The 24162-nt window shown below is 45.4% G+C and overlaps 1 long non-coding RNA gene across 2 annotated transcripts; it reads right to left on the reverse strand.

The window, feature by feature from the left end:
* Positions 1-1563: 1563 nt before the first annotated feature.
* On the reverse strand, positions 1564-22884 carry LOC118496782. 2 transcript variants are annotated; one of them, XR_004899333.1, is made up of 3 exons: positions 21731-22884; positions 8999-9113; positions 1564-1740 (listed from the first exon to the last, which is right to left on the reverse strand). It is a non-coding gene; the product is annotated as an uncharacterized LOC118496782 (long non-coding RNA). The 2 variants fall into 2 exon arrangements; XR_004899334.1 differs by having other exon boundaries at positions 1564-1788.
* Between the last annotated feature and the right edge of the window lie 1278 nt (positions 22885-24162).

Consider the following 24162-nt stretch of genomic DNA (forward strand, 5'->3'; position numbering starts at 1 on the left):
CCTTTCATGGTCTTTGAGCTAGTTCACATCTTTGTAAGACATAAAAAACTGATAATAATGCCAAATATTTATGTTTATAGAAATGCAAATTAACTGTGTCCAATGGAATTCAATAGATTATTGAGCCTTGGATAGACTTCTTCCTGCCCATGTGTAAAGTCATTTCAGCACTCTGATCACCTAGATCAGGGGTGTTAAACTCATTTTTACCAGGGGCCACTTCAGACTTGAGGTTGCCTTCAAAGGGCCAAATGTAATTTTAGGACTGTATAAATGTAACTATTCCTTAACAGTTAAATAAAAGCTCAGCACTACCGCCAGGTAGAAACAAGGTGCCAGGTGGATAAAATAAGGTGGAGGGCTGGATTTGGTTTGCAGGCCTTATGTTTGCCACCTGTGACCTAGATGATTTGATTCTTGGAATTCTCCTCTAAACCTCTTAGAACACTTCAGCGGGTTCTCTCATTAATGAATGAGTTAAATAAAATTTGTGTATATATTTTTAAAGATTTTATTTATTTATTTTTAGAGACATGGGAAGGGAGGGAGAAAGAGAGGGAGAGAATATTGATGTGTGAGAGATACATCAACTGGTTGCCTCTCACAGCCGCAACCAGGGACCTGGCCCACAATCCAGGCATGTGCCCTGACCGGGAATTGAACCAGCAACCTTTTGGTTTTTGGGCCAGTGCTCAATCCATTGAGCCACACCAGCCAGGGTAAATTTGTATATTTTGATGAGGTATAAATTTACCCTCCCCCACCAATTCTTTGACATTATTTAACTCCTGAATGAAAAAAAAAGCTGTTGGGAGGTCATTAGCTTGTAGAATGTACAAGAGAGCTTGAAGCTGTGGCATTAGAAAATGGACTAGAGCCACAGGTGGTCTGAGATAGGACTGTAGACAAAGGTACAGGATGGGCTGGCTTGGAAACTACCTCTGGACACTGTCACTGCAGTATATCACTTCTGGTAACCTTTAGCCACTGCTTCAGCCACTAACTGCTATGGCCATGAAATGAATGCTAACTGGTTCCTGAGTGTTTTCATCTCTCGCTTAACATTTGAAGTCCTGGGCAAGGTGATCCAATTGTCTGGGCTAAGGCTGATGCCCTTATCTTGGCCTTCTGGACTAGAAAGCAGGGATCTCTCACCCACCAAGATTCACACAATGGGAGCACATTCCTCCAAATCAGGAAATAGCTGCCAAATGGTGAAAACTGTCTACCAGCCTTTTCCTGAGACTAAATTGTGCCTTCTATAAATACTGTCACCACAAAGTACACATATTTCTTGTTTAGAAAGTTAGGGGATCACTGAGGGGCCCAATCCACAAGACCTTGGAGACATTATGAAAGAAGCTGATGGAAAATATGGAATTAGAGAATGTCTGCGCTGGGTAGGTCACAGAAGCTACCTGAAGCAAATCCTCTCATTTTCCTAATGAGGTCACTGAGCTGCGTGCACTGTACGTTCTGTGGGGCCCAGAAGATGGGACCAGTCTCATGGCATGCTTTGTTCATGAAATGTTCATGAAGTGGGGAGCACCTGCTTAGCCTCTAATCTGGTTATTGTCACCAATGGGAGGGAGCAGGCAGCAGCTGATTTGAAACAGCATCCTGAGTAGCATTTGGCTCCTGGGCTGCTTCCCAGCTTTCTTGGCAGCAGACTTCTCTTCCGTGGTATGTTTTGCTGACGTGGCTGGTCACAGGGAGCTGGAGGCACATTTTTCTGAGGATCTGTTTGCAAAATGAAACCCTGCCCTTGAAACTTGCTGCACATCACAGCTGTGAAGACATGTGAGCAAAAGGCCAAAGGCAACCTTCCAGCAAGTCCTCTGTATCCCCCCACCCTGCGGTGCCCACAACTTTGGGAACTCAGCTGTAAAGGCTGCAAAGTGTCCCCTGTCATGGGTCTTTTGGGGGAAAACAGGTCTCTATCTTCTCTTTGCTGAGACTCCATCCTCCCTCTCCTGTTTCTTCCTCTTCTTTCATCTCACTCACATCCCGATTTCCAGAAGGCAGGAAATTCCACCTCAGACCCAGAGATACAAGTGTGACCACTGGACTTGCTGGACCCAGCGTGGGAAGACAAGAGTGTTCCCATACATGGCTGAGGGCACCAGGCTTAGACTAGGGGGTCCCCAGTAGGGGTGAGGAGAGGTTCTGGTAGACAGGCAGTCATCTGTTCACCAGGTGGAGGCCTTTGGGGTTTGACAAAGGTGCCCCTGCAAGGCAAGGGCAGGAAGCCTTGTGTCCAGCTCTCCATTCCTTGGGGTAGCTTTCTCTTCTCCACCCAGGCATGGACCAGTTCCAAAGAGATCAGTCTGCCCATTGCAGCCCCTTGGCAGCCCTCACTATCCCCGCTTCTCTCTTCTGTTCCCAGTCATATCTAGGTTCAAATTACTCCACTGCCACTTACTATGTGACCTTGGGTAAGTTCCTTCACTTCTCAGAGTCATGGTTTCTTTATCTGTAAAATGATGATAACCATAATAAGACCTGTCCCAAAGATAGCACATACATATAAAGTTCATGTGGGACTATTAGTATTGTTTTGTGTGTGTGTGTGCACTTTTGTCTTTCTCTCCAATTGGATCAGGCAATGAATTTTTCTTTTTCTCTCACGCTTTAGTTTCCTACTGTGTGTGGCACTAAGTAGGTGTCCAAAGAGTTGTTGGTTGAGACTCTGGGGAAGGTGATTAACACTGCTGAGTTCTGACTGGTATATGCTGCTGTATCTACTTAATGTTCATCTGGTTCTTCGAGGTAGGGATTAGTACCCATCTTATAGATGGTGAAACTGAGGCTGAGAACATGAGAAGTTGGTGAACTCAGACTCGCTGGGCTCCAAATTCCACAGTCTTCCTATGACACCTTGTTGAATTTCAGCTCTTGCTACTGTCCTCTCTAGTTTTTCTGCTCTATCAATCAGCAAATATCCTAAGTATGACTGATGGAGCAGCAGGAGAGGAAAAGAAGGAGTCAAAGTTTTCCTGTTTTGTCTGATATTCAAAACTCTTGTAGACATTTGCCTGACCATCTGAAATGGTCTCCTCATGTTTGGAAAGAGCCCCAGATACCTGAGTTCAAAAAGCTCCTTCTGCCCTGGCTGGCGTAGCTCAGTGGATTGAGCACGGGCTGGGAATCAAAGTGTCCCAGGTTCGATTCCCAGCCAGGGCACATTCCTGGTTGCAGGCCCAGAACCCCCAGCAAACTGCACATTGATGTTTCTCTCTCTCTCTCTATCTCCTTCCATTCCCTCTCTAAAAATAAATAAATAAAAATCTTTAAAAAAATTACTAAAATGATCTGAAATTATAAAAAAAAAAAGCTCCTTCTTTGCATTTCCTCCTAAAAGTTTTCAGCTGAAATGGCAGAGGTTGTGCCTTGCTTCCCTGGCTCTGGAAAGCCAGGGAGTAGAAAGAGAACCCCACCACACTTCTAGGTCACCTGGGGCTTTTCTGCCCCCAGAGTTTCCTGATTGGCAAGGGAGCCTACCAGCTATGCCCACATCACAGCCCTCACCTATCAGGGATGGCAGTGTCCTGAGGGGGAGGGTGTGCACATTCTGGAGTCACATCCATCCCTGCCACTTTACTGCTCCTTGAGCTGCTCAGAGCCTCAGTTCTTCATCTGTAAAATGGGAATGATAAGAGAACTTACTTCATGGAGTTGTTGTGAGGATTAGTTAAGTTTATGCATGTAACCATTAAAACCACTATGGTTTCATACACGGTGATGTTTCCCACTCCGCAGATGATGCCTGGGATAGAGGCTTTTTATTTTCAAGAACGACCTAACACAGTCTTTTTTGTCATGGGGTATTCTCAATTACTTTATATTGACCAACCAAGTGATTGCTTGGATGAGATGTGTTATCTGAAACAACCTCCATTGGTGGTCATCTGGAGGAATTGCTAAAAGGCTAGGAAGTTTAACCCAGATTTGGGACTGATTCCACGGTGTATGGTGAACAAGTTATATAAGGACACTTAAGAAATCCATAGTCAGTGGTTACGTTATGGAAACTATGCATAGACAGCTCCAGAATGAATGGAACAACCAGCTGCCCTAATGTTATGCAAATAGGCACTCCAGGCTTGGGATAAAAATTCCATCGAAAGCATCTTCCAGGTTCCAAAAATGCTTCATCACCAAGAACAGAGATGGAGGGAGGGAAGAAATTGTGTTCAGAAAACTCTGATGATTCAAAAGATGACTCTGATGATGGCAAAGACCCTGAGTGCAAAGACAAGTTGGAAGAAGCTGCATGAAATTGAGTCATAGAATGAGGGTGAACAAAAGCAATATCTTCTAAATTAACATATCAGTACATGTAATATGTGATTGTAGGCATGCAGGGCAGGTAATAATTAATTGTTATAAATAGATGTTTGAATATTTCATGTACTTTAACAAAGATTATATATTCAATTGGGTCACACATCCTTGGATCTTTGAGTGGGGAAATGGTTAACTCATAGTTTTTAGTTTTTTTATTTGGGTGCTGTTGGCGCCTCCCTTCCCCAAACCAGGTTTCCCCTTTCCAGAAGGTCCCACTGCTGACATTTATTTCTTGTGACTCCGACCCAGGGCTTCCTCTGGATACCTGCATTGGGAATGGCTGCAAATGTCAGGGCATTAATCCCTAGCAAAAGCTACCGCCCAGTGACTGATGGGCTAGGGGTATAAATTCTCTAGCTCTTTCATCTCTCATCCCTTCAAGGAGATGATGCTGAAATGTTGTTTTGCACTGGCACCCACAGTCCCATGGGGATTAAGCTCCAGTTGCCCCCAGGTAACCTGCTCGACAACATACCCTTTATTGGCTGACTTCCTTCTCTGTCTCATTTTCCCATTAGACTTTGGTTCCCTCGAGGTCCCCTGCAAAAATGTAGGTTGACTAGAATGTCTGTCTCAGGTTTTGCTTTTTAAGAAATCCAACCTATAGTAAGCACATCTGATAAAGAATAGTGGTTGCTATTATCACTCTAATTATTTTGAGAAGATCAAGAAAATGCAGTTACTGATTTGTGCTCTCTTTCCCCAGGGCTTGTGTTCCTTTGGATCTGGTCAGGAAGGGGGAGGTCTAAATATACATATTTATCGCTATGCAATCTCAAAGTGATTCTCTCTCTCTCTCTCACTCACTCACTCAATTATATGCTTGAGCAGCTAAGCCAAAAATCAGTCCATCCAGAGCAATTAAAAGCTTCCTTTGCCAGACCTTGGGGATTTCTCTCTGATCAATCAGAAAAACACCACAGCTGGAAACACAGCCGAAACCAAGAATAGGGCAATTGTGTCTTGGCTGTTCATATGAGCTAAAAAACCATTCAAGTGTATTTTTAGAAAATTCTTTTATTTTCCAATATGGAACTAGAGGGAACTTTTATACAGATGAGCAGAAATTTCCAATTAGTTTTCTATCCCTTTTATTCCCAAACTGGAATTCATTTGTGAAAATTTGTGTCTGGTTCCACTTACTAGCTCATGAGCCATGGTAAGGTATTTACTGTCATATTTATAATTAATAATAAAATAATGACAACAGAAATCATGTAACTTGTAGTTACCATGTGCTAGTCACTGTTAACAACAGTTCATGTTTTACCTCAGCTGACTCTAATGACGCTATACAGAGGTCACTGTTATTATATCTATTTCATTGATGTAGTGACTTGGGCTGAGAGAGGTTAAACAAGTTGTCTGAGACCATACAGCCAGAAAGTAGCAGAATGGGGTTCCAAACCCAAGTAGTCTGGTTTCAAAGCATGGGTTTTTAACCATGGGAAGAGCAACCTGCCTTTTACACCAGAAGGAAAGAAGAGACAGAATAGCGTGGTTGACTTTATCCATTAAGGATGGGTTCACCCTGACTTGCCTTCCCCAAGGAGCTAGAACAAGTTGGGATTTTATTTTATTTTATTTTATTTTATTTTATTTTATTTTATTTTATTTTATTTTATTTTATTTTATTTTATTTTATTTTGTTTTAATTGATTTTAGAAAGTGAGAAGAAGGGAGTAAGAAAGAGAGAAAAAAACATTGACTTGTTCCACTTACTCCCACATTCATCGGTTGCTTTCTGTATGTGCCCAGACCAGAAATTGAACCTGCACCCTTGGTGTATTGGGACAATATTCTAACCAACTGAGCTACCCAGCCAGGTCTTACAAGTTGGGTTTTGATTCTCATGCCACTTCTTCTACTCTCTTTTGTGGAAAAGTCAGAGAGTTTTGTAAACTGGGTTTCTCCAGGTCTCAGCTGCCTGTGGCTGCAGAAGGGGTCATGGCCAGAGTAATGGTGGGCATTTTCTGGGTCTGCTGTGCCCAGCAGTTGATGTGGTCCCCCAGCCCCTATGTGTCCACACACAAGCTAGTTCCCACTGGAGCCACTGCTATGTTATCTAGAAAGACAGAGTGATGCAGAAAACATATGATTCTAGTCATGCACCATTGTAGGTGATCCACTTTTGAAGGTGGGAAGACCAGGGTACTCTGGGGTGCCTATGGAGCCAGGAAATGGATGAAGGACAAGGAAGGTCCCCAAGGAACATCCAGGACTGCTACAGGGAATAGAGTCATCCCAGGTTCACTCGGCCATCGTTCACTGTGTGATTTTGGCCACATCACCCCCTATGCCCTATTTCCTCCTCTGTGAAATGGGTGGATGATTCAGAGGAGCCCCAAGGTCCCTCTTTATGCTCAAGGATCCATGAGCAACACTTCTAGAAGGTGGCTTGATTACCCCTACCCCTTGCTCCATGCACTGTCTTTTCTCTCCATGTCCTTGCACTCATTTGCATGGTTATGTGTGTAGTTGAGGATTCTGCTGGATTGTTAAATTCTAGAGGGCAGTGAATGAGACCTTGTTTGGGTTTGGATTTGCACAAAGTAGGTCTAGCATTGTGGTTCCCAGCCAGGGGTGATTTTGCCCTTTTGGGACATTTGGAAATACCTGAAAATATTTTTGATTGTCATGACTGGGGAAAGGGTGCTATTGGCATCAATTGGGTAAATGTCAGGGATGCTGCTAAACATCCTGTAATGCACAGGATATCCCCAAGGAAAAGAATGATCTGGTCCATAATGTTAGTGGTACCTCCATTGAGAAACCCTGATCTAAAGGATGCTAGGTGGATTCATGGGCTATAGGTACCAGTTACTATGAAGTCCCTGATTTTCCCTCCTCTTTAAATTTCTTTCCCCCAACATTCAGGAGAAGACAACCAAAAAATAATTATGGCTGACTCAAGACAGTTCTTTCTTTCTTTTTTTTTTTTAAAGTAACACATATACTCATTAAGAAGTTCAATACAGCTCGGGCTGGTGTGGTTCAGTGGACTGAGCATCAGCCTGAGAACTAAAAGGTCATTGGTTTGATGCTTGGGTTGTGGACCAGGTGCCTCGTTGGGGTATGTGAGAGGCAGTTGCTCACTGTTTCTCTTGCACATCGATGTTTCTTTCCCTCTCATTTTTCTTCCCTCCCCTCTCTGTAAGAATAAATAGATAAAATCTTAAAGTAAAAAAAAAGTTCAATACAAAATGGCTCAACAGGGTATACAGTACATAGTGTGTATCCTGATATCCCTTCTCCTTCCCCACAGGTGACCACCTTTTACCTATCTCTTATATATCCTTCTGGACCAGGATTCCTCAATCTCAGCACTAGTGACATTTCAGATCAAATAATCCTGTGCTGTGGGGCTGTCCTGTGTACATTAGGATATTTAACAGCAAACCTGGCCTACACTCACTGGATTCCAAAAATGTCTCCAGACATTGATAAATGTCCCTGGGAAGCCCTGGTTGAGAGCCACTATTCTAGAGATATGCTTTGTATATTTTCACATGTATGTGTTTATGGAAATATGTACTTTTCTTATGGTGCTTGGCATATAGTAGAAGCTCAATGGATATTTATGAAAGAATGGATAACTAAGAATCAAGCATTTTAAATAATAAATCAAATCCTATCTTAAATGCTGCAGGTGTAAAGGTTACAACTATCTTAGTGCAAATACAGGATATGAAACAATTTTTTCTCATTTTTACTTTATCAGTTTTGATTTGAGGAATACCATCTCTTTATGCTCCCCAAACTCTATCCATCTCACTGCTAGAGACTCGGATGTGGGGACCTGTTCCAGATGCCTCAGAGGCTCATCTTCAGAAGCAGCTGGGCTGCCTGCAACAAGAATGACGATCTTCCCTGAATGTGAGGGTCTCCTTCCCCTGTCCTGACTGAGGCTGGGAGAGGTGTCAGGGATGTGCCTGATTTACCCTTAGTCCCCTCCCATCCCAGCTGTCTTGCCCTGCCAGCAAACATCTAGCTTTCATGAGAGCTGTGGCCTTGGCTCCAGAAAGAGTGCCCTTCCTAAGAAGGTGGAGGCGTTAGTCCAGCTTGGGCAATCAGCTCGAAGTCCATTTTGTGTAATTTTGGGCAGTCTGCCCAGCCTCTTCCTGGACTGCAGCTGGACCTGGGATGGTTTCTGGATTTTCCATGTTTCCTGGAGTGGAATGGGTGGGGATCTGGGAGCTGAGCAGGTGACCTATACCCACAACCATCAGGACCTGCTCAGGGCAGACACCACACCCAGAGCCTGCTTATTTTTACCACTTACTCTGGGATCTGGGTGGGGTGTATATGGGAATGTGTAGGGGATGCACAGTGAGGGTGAGGGAGGGAGGGCCTTGTGAAAACTCCCAGGGAACAAGATAGATTATGGTCACCAATCATGGTAAGAGGTATGGCTAGATATGTTGGCTGAGGCTTGGAGTCTCTGTTTATGGTGGCTTTAGGATAACTGGACTTACTACACAGTAGCTCAGGGCTTCAAAAACACGTGTTCCAAGAGAGAAACCTAGGGAAGGTTCATAGACCTATCTGACCATGAGTTCCAGCTATGAAACCACCCAACATAGTTTATGCTGGACTCTACTTGTTGAGGTAGTCAAGTCCCACTAGGTTTAAGGTGAAGGGACATACTCACCTGTTGATGGGAGAGTGTTGAGGTCACATTGTAGAAGAGCACATGGGATGGGAGATACTGTTGTGGTCATTTTTGGAAAATGTCATCTGCCACAGGGTTCTAATGGAGTCTAGTCCTGGAGAAAAAGATAAGATCCAGGCTTCTGCATGTACAATCCAGGAGCCTTGGAGCTCCACTAGCTTCCACTGACTATTCCCTGTTAAGCTTCTCTTGACAGGACAAACCCAAGGTCAGGGGATCCAGATGTGTTCTCTGCCCAAGCCTCTTCTTTCTTCAGCTCTTCGTGTGCCTTCTCTATGTCCCACTGGTGATAGTGGGGTGGGTGGTTGAGGCAAAGTGGGAGAGGAATATTCAGGTGAGTTTGCTAAGTCTGTGCTGTTAGGCCAGCAACTTTTGTCCACCCCAGAATCTCTTTCACCTATTCTTGGATTCATCCCCTCTCCCCCTCCTCTCTTCCTTGCTATCAAATCTGTTCTGAGTATTCTCCCATGTTTCTTCTTCAAGGAGTGACATCCACTCTTGCATTGACCCGGAAGCCTCCACTCCTCTAAGATTGCTCTCACATGGTGAGTGGAAACCCCTAATCACCAAACCCTTTCACTTCTCATCTTGTTCGCTTGGTCTCTTTCTGTGATTGATCATGACCTGCCTGCCTTTTTGGAACTCTTTCTTTGGCACCCCACATCTTATTCTACCTCTCAGACTGGCTCCTTCTTCTTCCCAGGGTGCATCCTTGGTTCTCTCCTCTCATTGAACTCTGTGACTTTACCTGTCCCCTGATTATAGAATCTATTCACTGTTTCCTACTTTTCTCATGAACCCTGAATCTCACATTTCTAAATTGCCACTAGAATTCCCCAAATGGCTCATCTCCAACCATCTTGGATCCTCTGGACCAGGAGTCCCCAACCCCTGGGCCATGGACCGGTACCTGTTAGGAACTGGGCCACACAGGAGAAGGAGGTGAGTGGTGGGCAAGCAAGTGAAGCTTCATATGTATTTACACCTGCTCCCCATTGCTTGCATTACTACCTGAGCTCCACCACCTATCAGATCAGGGGTAGCATTAGACTCTCATAAGAGCACGAACACTACTGTGAACTGTGCATGCAAGAGAATGTAGGTTCTGCGCTCCTTATGAGAATCTAATACCTGATGATCCGAGGTGGAGCTGAGGCAGTGTTTCTAGCTGGGGAGTGGCTGCAAATACAGATTATCATTAGCAGAGAGGTTTGACTGCACAGAAACCAAACTAAATCAATTGCTTGCAGAGTTATATTGAAACCCTATCAGTGAGTGGAAGTGACAGTTAAGCTGCATCTGGTGGCAGGCTTTAAGTCAGAATTTGATGCTTATTTTAATCCATGCATGGCCTGCCCATTATTTTATTTACTACTTCTGTCTATGCCTCTTTCCTGCACTGTGCACTTAGGTCTCAGTCACAGTTTTGGTAAGGCCACCTGCTAACTTTAGCATGTGGTAAGTTTATAATAATTTCATTATGTATATAATGTTATAATAATAGAAATAAAGGACACAATAAATGTAATGTGCTCGAATCATCCTGAAACCATCTCCCCAATGCAGTCTGTGGAAAAATTGTCTTCCATGAAACTGGTCCCTGGTGCCAGAAAGATTGGGAACCACTGCTCTAGCCCCAAGTTAAACTTGGTATCTACCTCCAATTTTGCTCAGTTTCTCCATGGCACTGAGCATCACCATGCAATCAATCAAGACAGAAACCTTAGAGCATCACTAATGCATCCTTCTTCCACAGCCACATTTTAATTATATAAAGTTCTAGCAAGTCTATTGCCACAACAACTTTTGAACCCATTCATTCCTGCATTCATTCATTCATTTATTCTTTTAGTTAGCAAATATTTGTTGCATGGGCACCCCAGGCTCTGTTGTGGTGACTGGAGATATAGCAGTAAGCCAAACAATCCTTACATTCTATGAGGGGAAGAAAGACATCAAGAAGATAAATAGGCCAACACGAGTACGAAAAATGGTGGTTGTTTTATGTCAGGTACACAGGGATAACCTTACTGACCTTGTAACAGTAGAAACCCAGGAGATAATGAAGGTCATCCCCATGGACAGCCTCTCATCCTCTTCCCCCAAACCATGGCAGTCACCTTCAAAATGGCAAGGACCTCTTTGTTTCCGCTTTCAGCCTTCCCTCTCCATCCCCTTTCAGTGGCTTCCTGTCTTCCACAGGATAAAGTCCTAACTATGGCCTCTAAGGGCCTTTACAATTGTTCTTTCCAGCTAAATCTTACTATGGTGGGCAGAAGGCTAAGATGGCCTATGGTCTCCACCCTTCATTGTTACCCTCTGTGTAATTAATTCCTCTCCTTAAGTGCTCTTACTGGCACTAGACAAAGGAATATGGCAAAGGGGCAAAGGTTACCTTCTATAAGATTCTATTTCAGCCAAATTTATTGAGCGAGATTCTCCTGCTGGTCTCAAAAAAACCCACTGCCATGTTGTGAATTGCCTGTGGAGAGGGCCACAAGGCAGGCAACCTGTGGGACTTGGGGGCCTTGGGAGCCAAAGCAGCTTCCAACCTAGGCCTGTACGAATTTGAGACTTAGTCCTGGAGTCACAAGTATATGAATTCTGACAACCACCTGAATGACCTGGAAACACAGTTTCCCTCATTAAGCCTCAGATGGGATCATAGCCCCAGCCAACACACTGTTTGCACCTAGTGAGCTAAGAAACAAGCAGAGCTGTGCTCAGGCCTGACTCACAGACCATGTGAGTGTTGGAGTGTGCTGGTTTAAGCCTTTGAGTCTGTGATTGTCTTTCATGCAGCGATAGCCAATACACCTGCTCTGTATATGCTGTGTAAGTCCTCAGGCCATCCCTGCTCAAACAAGCTTTTTTTTTCCCATGCCCTGTTATAAACACAGATCCTGTACCTAAACTCTCTAACCCTACATTTTCTCTCTGGTAAAATCATGTTTGTCTTCAAAACTGCACTCAAACCCTCTTCTCCTCTACACCCTGGTTATAGGCTGGCTCCTCTTCCCACTCCTCAGTTCAACACACAGTGCTGACTGCAGGCCTTCCTCTAGCTGCTTGTCTGTCTGCCTCAGGATTTAGTTTGGTTCCTTGCCTCTAGGACATCAAGGGCTCCTCACTTGCTCATGTGTGTGTGGGGTCCTGTCATGGGGCTCATACTATCCATAAATTCCTTAAAATTGCTTAGAGAATACTGCTTATGAGAAATTTTCTGGGTCTATAGCCTTTATTAGGTTCTCAAAGAGGCCAAGGTCCTAAAAAGATTTGGATTGATTGAGGCAGGGTATCAATACATGTTTCTTGAGTTTAAGCCATTGGGTTATTGCCCACAAAGGGATTTTCACTTTAAGCTTTGTTGCTAATTGTGGCTTTGCTAGAGGGATTTGAAATTCCTGAGCATTTTTGCAGGAGAGCTTCTCTTTGGTATGTGTGAAAGTACAGTTATGTAGGCAGCCCAGGCTCCACCCAGAGATGAAGATGGTCCAGGCTAGGGAGAGAGAAGGAGGCAAGAACAGAGCAGGGATGCAGGCAAGCCCAACCACATTCATGAAAGGAAACAGAGAGAGAGTCTTGGAGACAAAAGGAGCAAGGGGTTCTGGAGGATGGCTAATTCTGTATTGAAGGGGGGACTACATTTCTCCTTTTAATTGTGCCAGGTGCTAGGATAACTCTTCCCCACTGCTGGTTCCCCTGGGCTCTCCAAAGACTGCCTTTGGCAGTGCCAGTATATTTTTAGCCCTCCAGTAAGTGGAACAAAGTGCTCTGAGAGGCAGTACTGTGCTCTTGGCTCCAGACAGTGCTCAGCAGCTTTCTGAGAAAGTGCAGGACTCCCTCTTCAGCAGCAGCCAGATGTGGGTGCAGCTCCTTCTCCTCTCTCTGACTCCCTCCCATAGGGGTTGGGGAGAAGAACAACTTTGCCAGCTGAGGAGGCTGGAATGTGTTGCAGGGGTGGTTCTGGGGAGAGAGCAAGCTGGTCTTTTACCAGCAGGGACACTGCATGGTGCTGATGCTTGCCTTCTCTAGTCATGCATTCTGGGGGAGAAAATGATTTGTCCTGGGACCACCTTGGATTAGGTGGGCAGGGCGAGGAGCTATAGGACAGGGGCTGGGAGGCTGAGTGGGCCCCTGACCGCAACCAGAAATGACTGTCCCTGAGGATGCAGTGAGGAGAGGTACAGGGCAGAGTGGCCAGAAGCCACTACATGATGACTCAAGTGATGAACTGTCAAGGTCAACCTCGAGTATTGATCTGCCAAATATTTGCTTGGATCACTGACCCAGTGGACTTCCTGCCTTTACACCTCCTCGCTTTTACTGGGGACTTTGGCAACTGGGCAGCCCTACTTTTTGGCCCTGGAGGGATCAGTACTCTCTCCCAAGGAGGCCTCTCCTGGCAAGTGTGGCTGGCAGTCCACTCCTGGGGATGAGGACTACAGGTGAGGGTGGATGGCTGGGGGATGGAACTGGCATTCCCATATACCCTTTGTTTGAAGTGGCTACCTTAGCAAAGCTGGTCTGATGTGGTCAAGGTTCAGCACAGCTGCCCACGTACAACCAAACTCCACAAGGCCAGGCCACTAGAGCCTTCTTCCCATAACAGCTTTCCACCCACCTGAGCCTGGGAAGGAGTGTGCTCCATTCTTCAGAGCAGATAGAAAGAGCCTGAGAGGGGGTTGGCTGGGGACTGGGAAGAAGGGAAGTCTCTGCCTCTCTTATATACACACATACATAAACACTCTACTTTTCCACCATGTGAAATTCTGCACAGGTCTCACCCCTTGAATCCTTGTGACCCTGTGTTTTACTCTTACTCTGTTTTACTGAATTGAAAACCAGGATTCAGAAAGATTAAGCAACTTGTCCAGGCTCACAAGCTAGTGAGGGGGGAAGCTGCATGTCACAATAATGGCCATTGGATGACTTGCTGCTCCCAAGAAAGAGAGAGAGAGGGAGAAGATCCTACAGCTGTTCTCTGAGATTCTAGAATGCAGAGTGAGGTTAAGGGCTGGAGAAAGGGCAGAGCTGGGTACTTGTGTCTTCCCAAGATTGTGATAGAGAGAGAAGTAAAGTTCTGTTGTTTGGGATTTTATGCAATTGGAAGCCTGATATTAAACAATACACTCATGACCTCAGCCCCACTCTGCCTTTGCCTGTCCTGTCCACTCAGGCTGCAGACTTACCTCTGGCCATGGCAGTCTTCACTGATCCTTCAAGGCCCAGCTAAAAGGTTACCTCCCCCATGATGTTTTACCTAATCTCCACCTCCCCAGGTATTACCAGTTCCTTTTCTTCTAAATCTCCTGTCTCTCAGTTTATTTCTTGTACTGTGTTCAGCATGTTCTTATTGGTATGTTATGATCTTTCCCTCTGTATCTCTGTTCACCTTACCCCTTAGGTTGGAAGAAAAAGTGTTTTTTTTGTCCTAAGGTCAGTGGTGTGCTAAACTAGCTCTTTGGAAGGAAAAGCTCTCTGATTTGTAGTGCTTGCCAATTCCCATGGTATAAACACTGTAACCAACTTCAAGCTATGACAGGTTAATAGTGGGCCCAAAAACTTCTTAAATATTAACAGTTGCTTCTTGTGAACCAATACTCATGGGCTCCAGCTCACCAGAGCTTACAGGTCTGACCACTGGTTATGTTTAAGGTTGGCACTTAGTTGGTGACTCTGAATCCTTGTTTGGATGGATTATTTGATTCAGAATTTTTATTTGTTTGTTTGTTGATTGATTTTTCCTGGAGCGCCTACTTTTTTCCTAGAAGAAGTTAGAATGGACATCAGGGGAAGATCATCTGTGAACATGGTGACAGTCCTTCTGTCCTCTATATCACTTCCCTTTTGGAAAGTGACTTTGCAGCTTCTCCCATAAGATCTAGACCAATTTCCCAATCCTTGAATTTGGCCTGGCCTTGTGACTAGACTTAGCTATTGGGCTGTGGTGGAGGTGACTTATGACCATTCTAAGTCTGGCCCTCAAGAGGTCTTGAGTACCTCTGCCCTTGTCTTGGGATCCTGCCAGATATATAAAGCCCAGGCTACTCTGCTGAGAAGAGAGGCCACATGGGGCAGAGACAGCACACTATCTCAGCTGAGCCATCCTTGATCAGCCAGGTCCAGCATACCCAGAAGCTGGTCAAAAATGTGAGACAGAGTCCAGCTGGGACCAAAAGATCTTCCCAGACTGAACTCTTTAACCTGTGGAATCATGAGCTAAATAAATGGTGGTTGTTTTAAACCACTAATTTTTGGGGTGATTTGTTATGCAGCAAAAAGCTAACTGATAGAATACCATCATTGCATTCAGAAGTAGCGTAACTTTTGACCAGACTGTTCATCTGTGAGTGAGGTAGAGATAGTGTCCTGCTCCCTGCAGCTACTCAGCCATGAGCAAGAGCTCCAGGGATCAGCACTGCTGACCCCTGCAGCACACCAGTTCTGGCAGGGTGTTAGTCCTCCCCTAAACATATCCTACAGAACCCGGAAGGTATGGACACACTGGATCCCTGACAGAAGAGATAGACAAGAAGCCTGGATTGTGTGGACACAGACCTGAGCTAAAATCAGCTTTCTCCTCCTTTTACTTTGCCTGCAGCTTACTAAGCTGCAGGCTGGGACTGAGCAATGAAGACTTAGTTGCCTTTTGGAACAGGAAAACTCACAAATTCCTCTTTGCTGCCCTGCAGAATTACTTGTGAATGTGGGAATAGAGGTTTTTAACATATTTGGGGTGGGAAGGGAGAGAGCTATGTCTTAAACCAAACAATGAATTCCTATTTTCATTTCAAGAGTAAAATATTGCCTTACCACGTGAAGGAGTGTGTGAAAAACCCAACCCAGGCCATTCTGCCCTCTCAGTTTGACCTATTGAAACTATTAGCAAAGTGGCACTCTAGAGAACATGAGAGGAAGTAGGCTATGAAACAGGTTTGCAGCTGCATGTGGCAGCTGTGTGTGGTTCTCCTTTCACCAGCTGTGTGACCTTGGACAAGTCACCCAATATCTCTGAGCCTACAAATGACAAGGGAGATTAAAGAGCTCCACAGTCCCTTCATGATGTGGTCTTTTCATTGGTTAAAGGGAAAAGCCAGGGAGAGCCAGAGAGTTGACTGTTTACTTTACCACTGGGAGTATACAATACACGCATGTGCTGACACAATGCAGAGGCCACACCGCACTCTGGTGCCTCCCCCAGTTCATATTTGGCTTTGGGATGCTGTCAGAAAATACGCATTCAATATCACCTGCTCACCTTGGCTCAGGAACAAGGAGTCTTGAACGTGACTGAATAGGTAGGGAAATGTCAATAGTATGTGGGGTTAGTTAGCAGTCACTCCATCACTGAGTGACACAGTGTCTCTTATTGATAAGCTATGTGACCATAGGCAGGTTATTCCATCTCTCTAATCTTCCATTTCTTCCTCTAAAAAATGATGTAATGTGAAACTTTTACAATGCAGAATCAATAAATATTGAATGAAAACATCTGTGGTAATGATACATGCTTCATTGCATAGAACACATACAGAAGTTAATTTTGTCCTATTCACTTAATAGAAAGTTATGTTGACCCAAATGTCTAATTTCACATCAAGCAGCCACACTACATACTCAGACCTTTGGGATGTTCTCATTTTCAGTTTCAGGACTTGGATTTTGTTTAGTTATTTGTGGACACCTGTGACACACTTATTTTTTTTACCATAATAATTCTTTTGCTGTTTTTTTTTTTTTCTGGGAAGACTCCTGGGGATTATCTTAGAGGATTGTTAAAAAGATTAAATAAAATAGCCCATCAAATATGAAGCTTAGTGCCTAGACTAGTAGATGTTTCATCAACCACTGATGCTATTACTGTTGTTTTGTTTTTTTTTTTTTAGAATGTTGGCTATGTACTCCTGCTAACCAGGAGTTGATTCCAGTTCTGGCTGGCAGGGCCACTCAAGAACCACTGTGCAGGGAAAGTCAGTGTTGACAATCCATTCATATTGGCCCCACAGACTGCAGGTCAAGTAACCTGAGGTGCCACCTAGGGTCATTCTCCTGCTCTCCCTCCAAATGGGGACAGAGTAACAGTTCTGCTCATCCCCTCCATTGCTGTATGGGTCATGAGAGACTCAAAGATGTCACCTGAGGCTATCATGTCCTCAGGTGGCATAGGAAACCTTTCCATCCTGTCCTATAGCTAAGGCAGTGGAACCTATCTTTTTCATATTTGCCATCAATCCATTCTTCATCTTTCCCTCTCTGCTCTGTGTTCCCAGGGCCTGGCCATGTGGACTACATTTCCCAGACCCTCCTGCATCTGGTTTTCTGTAAGTTCAGCCAATGGGAAGTCCTGATGGGAGACTGGCACTTGGGAGGAAGGGAGAAGCCAGGGTGAGGCTCCCTCCAGCCCTCTCTCAGTCAGCAATGACTATATCCTCCATAGTTCCAGTTCCTGATAATACCTTCTCTTCCTTTGTCTCTCCTAGGGCAGTAGGAGTTTCTTGCTGCTTCTGATCTCTGGTTTGCTTCACCTTCCCCTGATTATGTTTCCAGCTCTTCTGTCACCTTTGTAACTCCTTGTATTAACTCACTATTGAGCCACTTGGCCTGGTCTCTGTTTTTCTAATGGGACCCTGACTTCTGCAGGTACCATAGTAGACATCTTGAAGACTGTGGCCCCTGAGCCACCCCTCAGGCCTATGCTAGAAGAAGAGGACATGTGGGATTATCTAGCTGGGTGAGTCCCCTTGGTCCCACCAACTCCTGACCCTGTGTGGAGGAAAATGGCCTAGAATAGCCAGAGTGGGTCTCTGCAGGGCCTGATACACAGGGTCAAAGGGCAGCATTACTGCTGGGTACCCTGGGAGTTACCTCCTTCCCAGTGGGCCCACTTCTTACTCCTTGGACCATCAGAAACTCATCCCCCTCCCCCATTCCTCTCTGCCAAGTTCAAGTTCTTTCAGGCTGACTTCTTATCCTCACCCATCCCTTGATGTAATGGACACGGTCTTTCTCTAAAGAAACAAAAACCCTAAATTCAGTTTCTGCTGGGGCATCTCCTTTGGAAGGTTACCTCACACAGAGGAATCTTAGTCCACTCTAAGTGGATCCCCCATCTTGGTGCTCAAAATCCCTGTCTCCACACCTGCAGTTACAGTGCCTACCACTCACTTCCTGTTCTCAACTCCCTTGAGGCCCTCGGCTCCCACCTGTCCCCTTCCATCCAACACCCTTTGCTGCTCAATGGGTCAGCCAGGAAACAGGAAGATGTGTTTTGCAAACCACTGGGTTGTGGTTAACCTGTGGGGGCTGGGGGGGTTGTAAATGCACTGCTTGAAGTTTCTTATGCCTTACCTCCCTCCTGGACCACCAGAGCTCTCTGCTAGAGCAAGTGACATATATATTTATGGTGGCAGTGCCTGCAGGAGCCCGGGGAATAAATAATGCTAGTTGAGGACTTTGGGTGCACTTCTTCCTCTTAATGGAATTCTTCTCCAGCTGCTGTAGCTCAGGAGGCTCAGACTGCATTATGAGCTCCAAGCCCTTGATGCAGCACCCAAGAGACATGCTGTGTTGAGTCTTTAGAGCTGAGATGCCCCTTCTATTATAGTCCCACAGAGGAGCAGGGGCTTGGCCCAGTTGTCCTAACTCCAAAGGCCTTTCTGTGAGCTCAGGAGGGTTTGGCCTTACAGGCTTTCTCCAGGCAAATGTGGATTCAGCAAACTGCAGCCACTCCTTAGAGTGTGGGGTGTCTTAGGAGGGTGTGGACCCTGAGGGAGCTCCTGAATAGCCCTTCTGAATATGAGCTCTTGAGTGCTCAAGAGGATGGGCAGAACTTCCAGCCATGGGCACAGAGGCAAATGCTCTCTGAAGCTCACTCCTGAAGTGGAGCCCACCTCTGAAGTGGAGCTCACCTGTGGCACATGTTCTGGGACTAAAATGTGAAGGCATCCTCCCTGTTTCTTGGAGGTATTGCTGGGGGCTGCCTGGAAGAGGCCAGATGAACACTTGTGAGGTGGTTGTACCAAGAAAAACTTGCTAAGCTCCATTTAAAAAGTGAAACAGAATGAGCCCGTATGTGTGGTGTGTATGTGTGTGTGATTTGTATGCATGTGTGCATATGGGTGTAATTTATGCACACACATGTGTGTATGTGGTATAAGAGACTTCTGTTTGGCATGCATGCACATAGATATTCATGTGTGCGCATGTGTGTACGTGCCCGAGTGTGTGTTTCATGTGTGCACATGTGAGCAAATATGTATTTGTGTGTGTGTTGTGGGTAGGTATGTATAAGAGCATGTGTGTGTACACATTTACATGTGGCATGTGTAAGTATATGTGTATGCATATGGGGGTGTGTGTGTTTGTGAAGAAGTGTCCAGACCATGTCATATTATTGGCTTCTGGTTTTGTCTCCTCCTAGGGAAGAGGCTGCAGGATGATGACAAGCATCTGTGTTGGCCAGTCCTCCTTTTCATCAGCATCTTATGCCCCAACTTTTTTCCCTACTAACAGCTTTGCCTGGAGCCTGCAACTGATTTAATGTTGCTTGAAGATTGTCTATCTTCCCTATTAAAAAATGTGTCTTTCTTGAGGAAAATTTGGAAAATACAGAAAACCACAGAAAAATAAAAATCATCCTTATTTCCAACAGCCAGAATCCTGGCTGTAACCTATAATTTTCCTCTCTGGACTACAACCAGAACTGGGGAGACACAAGGGAAGGAAACACAGTACCATCACTACCCCAGGGCCTTTGATCACTGACCTCACACTGGCTAAGTCTTTGGAGCTGCAAGGCTTCCAAATTGTTTTCTTTTGTTGTTGCTGAATTCTTCATGGTTCACAAAGTCTCTGAGGTGATGAATTTGGCCTGAGCTGTGAAGACAGACTCACTGGCCTGGGTTTAAATCAAAGCTTCACTGACTTAAAAGTTGTTTACTCATGGTTGAGTCAGTCACTTAAACTTCTCTAAGTTTGTTTCCTCATCTCTAAAATGGGGTAAAAGTAACTACCTCTAAGGGTAGTTGTCAGAATTAGAAATCTACCCCCCCACCCCTCCCTCCTGCTTCTGATGGTGTCCCTGGCAGTGGGCTGCATCTCCACTGTGCCCTGAACCATGGCCTCTGGAAAATTCACCTTCTCCCTTTGTCCCTTTCTGTTCTGGCCCTAGTAGTGACAGCAACGAGTTCCTGTTGTTACTAAACTCTGGGTCACCTCGCCATCCCATTTGACTCCTCCAAAGGCTACAAAACAAATCCCCTGTGTTAAAGTCCCTCAGTTGAAAGACCTTGCATGGTTTTGGTTTTGTGCTGGGCACTCCTCTGATATGGATACGACACACAGGCTGGGATCTGGTGCATAGAAGATGCTCAATGTGTGGCACTCAGGTCTGTGGCTGTGGCCCCTTATGGACTTGTGACAACCTCACCAGCTAACCCCTCTTCTCAGTGAAGAAGTCAGGAGCCATACTTCTTTCCCACTCCTGAACAAAGCCCTAACTAGGCCCATTTAATTTTATAAATAGCACAACCCAGTGGTGAGAAAATGGTCTCAGACTAAGGTAGCCCTAGGTTTGAATCTCAGAATTCACCATTACTCGTTGGGTGTCCTTGAGCACATCACTAAGCTTGGATGAGATCTCAAAACCAGGGGATAAGAATAGTGATTCATAGAGATAGTGTATTTAAGATGCTTGATGGAGAGGAAATTATCATGTTTAACTATTATAAATAACATTACCACCACAGTCCCTTCTTTCAAGAACTTGGGATTTTTTCACCTGGATCTGGGTCAATGGACGTAAAAATGACTCATCCTTGTTCCTCCTACTATCTCTTCATATGAAGAGCTTAAAGGTTGCTGCAAAAGGGGTGGGCAACTATGCACAGGGGCTGAGAATCCTTTTGGGAAGAAGAGCATAAAGACTCAGAACCTTCCCTTTTGGTGTTGATCTTAAAACATGTTGGGTGGGTAGAGATTGTCACCAAGAGAATGAGGACCTCGCCATGATGGAAGGCTGTGCTGGTGGGGTCCTAAGTGTACAGAGCCAAGGTCTAGATGGTTGGAGCAGGAGGGCCAGCTTGGTACATATATGACTGAGGACAGATGCACAGAAGTGACAATCTTGGATGCTAATCTGCTTCTTCAACACAAGACACTGGAAGTTCTTGGAATTCACCCTGCCCTTCTCTCCTCCCCTCTTTGGCAATGTTTTTGCTTCTTCCTGAAATGCCTTCTTATTTCTTGTTTATCCAGCAAATTTCTACACATCCTTCCAGACCCAGCTAAACTATCACTTTTAGAGGCCTTTGGTGACATCCCTAAGCAGAGTTAAACACATCATTCTCAGTGCTCTCAGAGCTGGTACATTCTTCTGTTGTGGTACTTTGCATATCCTGCTCTGTACTTGCACTATATCTATACATTCTTCTCTTATGGCACCTATCACATCCCTGAAGTATTAGTAATCACAATAATGATAGCTGGTAACTGTTGGGAGCTTCACCTACACTGTGCCAAGTGACTCAGGTGCAGTACCTCATTGACTCCTCACTCCTTCCTCTGAGATGTCCCCATCTCACAGATGAGACAGACTGCTAGCTGGTTCTGGAGTCTGTGCTTTTTTAACTGTCACGTTGCTTGTTATCACCCTTCACCGCCATACACTACCCACCCCACCCCCAGCAAAGGAGACTGGCTTATACCCACCTTTGTGTACCTAGCAGGCAGGGTGCATGTCAGCACTTAGTGAATGCCAGGAGAAATAAAAAACATTCCATTGTGCCGATGTACCAAGATTTATTAAATCATTTCCCTTATGCTGCTGTGCATATTTCCGGACACATCTCTCTTGATCCGGATTATTTTCTTTGGGTCAGCTCCTAGGATCTGAAAGTCTAAACCCCAGGATGTGGCGCTTCTTCGTGCTGCCACGTCATCTTCCACCTCCAGCGCCACTAGTCTCATAGTAGAGGACCCGGCCCTGGGCAGCCCGGCAGGCCTCTTCTCACCTTGACGTGGCGCTAAGGTTGCGCCTGCCTCCCGCCTCCGACTGTGAACTTGGCCGGCACCGGTGCAGGCGGAGCCACGGAAACCTAGAGCCAGAGGAGCTGCACGGCTACTCGCGGGGCGCGCCCAACATCACTGGTCTCCGCTGGGCTGCTTCCAGCTGCGCTGCACTCTGCTCCGCTCCCTCCCCGAGGCCTCGCTGGCAGCTGGGTTCAGCCTGGGGGAGGGGAGCAGACCCACAGGCATCCTGGTTTGACCACTCCACTAGCTCCGGCTCCCTTATTTGGAGAGACAGGGGGTGGGGAGGGAGTAGTGGGGTGGAGACAGCAGAGGGAAAGAGTTGTAGGGCCCAGGGAAACAGGGCGATAGGAAAGGGGTGGCCCTGTGTGTGTACGGGTTGGGAAGAGGGTTCGAAGTGGTTAAACTTTCAGTCCGTTTTCCTATGCTGCAAGGTTGAGCGCAGCAGCTCCCCAGATTTCTGAAGACCTTCCCTCCAAATCCTTGGCTGATGGGAGGGAAAGGCACATTCTCGCTCTGGAGTGCGGGTGGAAGTTGGGGGCAGGGGGAAAGCAGGTGGGGTATGCTGGGCCCCTCACCCTCCAAGTGTGAGCCACCTCCTTCCCTCCCCTTTTCATCTATTTCAACATCTGGGATTTTCACTCCACCAACCAGGGATGCTCACGTAAGACCAGAGACATCTAGTTAAGCAGCAAGAAACCCAGTTTAATCCAGACACTTAGAAGGTGTCCTAACCAGTTGAGACAAATTTATTTATATTTTAGAGTTGCTAGGTAAAATCCAGGATGTCCAGTTCAATTTGAATTTCAGATAGACAATGAACAGTATTTTTTATAAGTATGCCCCATGTTCAAGTGTGCACACTTGTACATGGGGCACACTTGTACACTAAAAAACTTATTCATTGTTCATCTGAAATTCAAAATGAACTAGGTATCCTGGATTTTAATTTTTTAAATCTAGCAATCCCAATGCATTTTCCTTCTTTTCCTGAATTTTAAACTCTGAGTTCTGCATCCCCTCTCCCAACCAGCTTCTTTCTCTCACCTCCTATTTTTTTTGTAATTTTTATTTTTTATTTTGTTGATTTGAGAGAGAGAGAGAGAGAGAGAGAGAGAGAGAGAGAGAGGGAGAGAGAGATTTGTTTTCCCACTTATTTATGCATCCATCGGTTGCTTTTTGTATGTACCCTGACTGGGGATTGAAACCACAACTTTGGCCTATAGGGAGGATGCTGTAATCAAGTGTTACCTGGCCAGGCCACTGTAGATTCATGCTGTTTAATTTCTCTTCCCAGGGTTTTATTTACTTTAACAATGTCACACTGTGGGTAAGTCTTTGATGTTATTACTAGAGACTGGGGTTAATGTGGCATAAGTTTTTAGGAAGGTTTCTTTGGGACATTGAAAGGAAATTAAACCGTGGAAAATATGCTTGACATTTTTTTTTCTAAAAAGAAAGTTTGTGGATCAAGCTCCTTTATAGTCACGGGACCACAAACATTGTAGCTACTGCCAAACAGTCATTTCTCAGACTGCCCCTAGCCCCAGCCCTGGCCCCAGCCCCAGCCCCAGCCCCAGCCCCAGCCCCAGCACCAGCACCAGCCCCAGCCAGGTAGTGATTTATTTCCAGCTGCACTGATGATTTTCTCAGGGTTTCCATCCTCAGCTGAACTTGTTCAAGGAGGCCCTGAACTTAGCGGCTCAAAGGGATCTGAGAAATCAGCTAGACCAGGACTTCCAAATGATGCTGTGCGCATGAATCCCCAGGAGATGTTTACCAGTCGCAGTGCCCAACCTCATTAACTGGAGGTGAGGCCCAGGAATTAGGATTTAAAAAACAAAAACAAACAAACAAAAACTTACCCCAGTTGATTCTAGTTTGAGACTAAGTGAACCAGAGCAGTGCTTCTCAATGACTGATGCAAGCTGATGGGTAAAATATTCCAGCTTCTTTCCTTTGGTTGGGATAACTCTGAGGCATGTGACTCTTGCCTGTTGGCCACCTCTAGCTTTGGTTGCATAGTTGCCCACAGCAATAACCGGCTCTGTGAAATGCCTGTGTTGGTTTCCTTCACTTTCCAGGAAGTGCTAGGGTGCTTTGGTTGCAAACAA

Source organism: Phyllostomus discolor, chromosome 9, assembly GCF_004126475.2.
Source record: "Phyllostomus discolor isolate MPI-MPIP mPhyDis1 chromosome 9, mPhyDis1.pri.v3, whole genome shotgun sequence".
NCBI lineage: Eukaryota > Metazoa > Chordata > Mammalia > Chiroptera > Phyllostomidae > Phyllostomus > Phyllostomus discolor.